General features: G+C 36.1%; 1 protein-coding gene across 1 annotated transcript in view; it reads right to left on the bottom strand.

The window, feature by feature from the left end:
* Nucleotides 1-3828, bottom strand: part of CHM (CHM Rab escort protein) — a gene marked incomplete at its 5' end in the record, with an annotated part of 306558 nt that overhangs the window by 46267 nt on the left and 256463 nt on the right. The window lies entirely within an intron of this gene.

Here is a 3828-nt window from a genome sequence, read left to right as displayed (position 1 = left end):
GAAAATAAATTTATAATTTAAAAAAGTCCTGAAAAACAAACTACCAGCACCAAAAGTTTTCTCTGGAGAATTTCACCAAAATTTTAAAGAATTAACACAAACTCTGCACAATCTCAGGAACTCTGGTGGCACTGTGTTTAAAGCATTGGGCTGCTAACCAAAAGGTCAGTGGTTCAAACCCACCAGCAGCTATGCAGGAGAAAAATGGGAGAGTCAGCTTCTGTAAAGATATAGAGCTTTGGAAACCCTATGGAGCAGTTCTACTTTGTACTTTAGGGTCTCTATGAGTTGGTATTGACTTGATGACAGTGGATTTTCCTCAACTCGATAAAGAACTACTACAGAAAACTTAGACCTAACATCATACTTGATAAATAAAAAAAGAATGCTCCCCACACATTCCCCCGCCTCCTGAGATTGGGAAGACGGAAGAATGCCTACTCTCCTCATTTTTATTCAACATAGTCCTGGCAGTTCTAAACCAAGTAATAATGTAGGAAAAAATAAAAGGCATATAAGTCATAAAGGAAAAAATACAACTGTCCCTATTTGCAGATGAAATTATTTTCTATATATAAAATCAAAGGGAAGATAAAAATCCAAATATTGATAAGTGAGTCCCACAAGGTCATAGAACACAAGATTAATTAATATATAAATATCAACTATATTTCTATGTTGTTGTTATGTGCCATTGAGTCGGACCTGACTCATAGTGACCCTCCTTGGGTTTCTGAGGCAGTATCACTACGGAACTAGATTGCCCAACCTTCCTTCCGAGGAGTTGCTAGTGGGTTTGAACTGCCAGCCTTCTGGTTAGCAGTGAAGTGCCTTAGGCACTATGCTACCAGAGCTCCTGCTATATAGTACCAATAAACATATGGAAATAAAAATTAAAAATACCACTTATTATCACTCAAAAAAAGACAGACCTAGGTGTAAATCTAATAAAATACATACAGGCTTTAAATGCTGAAAACTACACAACTCTAGTGAAGGCAATCATAAAGATCTAAATAAATGCAGAGACAAACCATGTTCATAGATTGAAGGACTTAACAAAATAAAGAAATCAATTCTCCAAATGACAGAGGTTTAACATTATTCTTATCAAAATATCAGAAGGATTTTTATAAATACAGACAAAATTATTCTAAAATTTATATGGAAACACAAAGACATTAGGATAACAAAAACAATTTTGAAAAAGAAGAATTAATTGTGAAGAATCCCTCTATCTGATTTTAGGACTTATCCTATTACTGAAATCAAGCCTATGTGGTACTGCAATGTGATGGACTTGTAAATCAATGGAACAGACTAGAGAGACTAGAAACAACCCCACCCAAGTATGGACAACAAAGTTTTACTAATGACACAAAAGGAATTCAATGAAGAAGAGTAGACACTTCAAGAAATTGTGCTGGAGCAATTGGATATTCATGGGCAAAAAACTGAACATAAGCCTAAGATTCACATCTTATATAAAAATTAACTCAAAATGGTTCATAAATTTAAATGTAAAACATGAAACTGTAACACATTTAGAAAACTTAGGGCATCTCTTCAGAATCTAGGGCTTGGTGAAGAGATCTTAGACAAAAGCATGATCCATGTAAGAAAGAGAAATTGAAAAATTGGATTTCATCAAAATAAAAAGCTCTGCCCTTCAAAGAAAAAGAAAGACAAAGTTATAGTCTGGGAGAAGATATCTGAAAATTACATAAACAACAAAGGATTATTTGGACTCTCAAATAGAGTTCTCAAAAGAACTCTCAAAACACCAGTAAAACAATCTAATTACAAAATGGACAAAAGACATGAACAGAGAATAAACTGAAGAGAATACTGAAATGGCAAAAAAGCAAATGAAAACAGTCAACTTCATTAGCCACTACCAGCTGCTGTCAGGTCAATTCTGACTCATGGCAACCCCATGTGTGTTTCAGAGGTTTTCAATGGCTGCATTTTTAGAAGTAGATCAACAGGTCTTTCTTCTGAGGAGCCTCTAGATAGACCTGAATCTCCAACCTCTCAATTAGCAACCAAGCACGTTAATCATTTGCACCACACAAAGACTCCTTATTAGCCATTAGGGACATGCAAATTAAAATTAGAATAAAGCATCTCTCAGAATAGCTGGAAAAAAAAAAGTGATACCACCAAATGCTGGTGAGGCTGTGGAGAAACTGGATCACTCATAATAAGCTGTTGGTGTAAATGTAAAGTGGTACACCTACTGTTTGGGTTCTCTAGTGCTGCTGTAACAGAAACATCCCCTTTAACAAACAGAGATTTATTCTCTCACAGTTTAGGAAACTACAAGTCCGAGTTCAAAGTGCTGGCTCTAGGGCTTCAGTGAAGGCCCCTTGACCCTGGGTTTCAGTTTTGCCTGTTGCTCTTGGCCCGCCAGAACTGGAAGCATCTCATAATGCAGGCAGCTGCTAAGGCTAACAAACTCAAGGTTGACAAATGAACTGGCACAGTCCCAAGATTAGCAAGCAACACGGCAGGCCACTGATGACTCAGCCCAATGTCGGATTCAGATGTGCCAGGAAACTCCAGACCTTTCTCAAAGTGTCTCCCTGTATACTGGAAGCAGGCCACATCTCCAATGCAACTAATTAGCTACTCGCAGCAGATTCCAACGTGGAGTTGATTATACCAAATTCAATCTCATCATGGGGAATAACTGCATCCAGCTGCCCAGTCACTCAAAACCAAGGCCCACCCAAGCTGACACAGAACTTTAACTACCACACCTATTTTGGACAACAGTTTAGCAGTTGTTTATAAAACAAAACATGCAACTGCCAAATGATTCAGTAATTGCACTCCTGGTCCGTTATGCCAGGGAAATACAAATTATACATAAAAACCTGCACATTAATGTTCATAGTAGCTTTATTCATAATAGTGAAAAACTGGAAACAACTCAAATGTCCTACAATGGGTGAATGGCTACATAAACTATGGAATATCCAGACCAACAACAAACAGGAACTACTGACACATGCAACTGGTAGGAATCTAAAGGAAATGTAATAAAAAAGCCAATCTTGAAAGATTACATTCTGTATGATTCCATTTATGTAGCATTCTCAAAACTGAGAAAAATACAGAGATGGGAAACAAATTAGTGACTGCCAGAGATTGGGATTAGGGTGAGGATGGAACAAGGTGTCTGTAATTATAAAAGGGTAGCATGAGGGGTTCTTGTAATAAAACTGGTAAGTATCTTGACTGTGGTGGTGGTCACACAAATCTAAATATGATAAAAATATGATAAAATTACATAGCACTAAACACTCACACTCTATCAGTGTCAAATTCCTGGTTTTGTGTACTATACTGTGTTAAAATGCAAAAATTGGGGAAACTGAACCTCTATGTACCATGTTTGTAACTTTCTATCAATCTATAATTATTTTTTTTAAAAAAAGCTAAAATATCTAACACTTTGACCTATTAATTTCACTGACAGAAATTTATTTTTTTAAATTATAGAAGTAAGTTTCCAATAAACTTAAGAAAGGTCACAGGAAAAACTGGAAAGTCACAGAAATTTCTTCCTTGGAGAACTTTAAAAATTGAGCCTGTGCACATATTACCACAGAAGGACTGTGAGAACAGTTACACTACTTGAGAGAATGTCAACAATGTCACTGGACTGAACATGTAGAATGTATTAAAATGGTGTATCCTTTTCTGTGTGTATTTTCAAACGAACAAATAAATAAAGATTTAATCACAGATATGTTTAAGAGGCAAGGGAAAGGTATGAGATGACTTAGCATATGAACTATACTTTGTGAACAAAAACTGTCA

This window comes from Orycteropus afer, unplaced genomic scaffold (genome assembly GCF_000298275.1).
Source record: "Orycteropus afer afer isolate SDZICR_OR568_19922 unplaced genomic scaffold, OryAfe1.0 scaffold00780, whole genome shotgun sequence".
Lineage (NCBI taxonomy): Eukaryota > Metazoa > Chordata > Mammalia > Tubulidentata > Orycteropodidae > Orycteropus > Orycteropus afer.
Note: the sequence above shows the minus strand (reverse complement) of the source record. Positions and strands in the feature narration are given on the sequence as shown.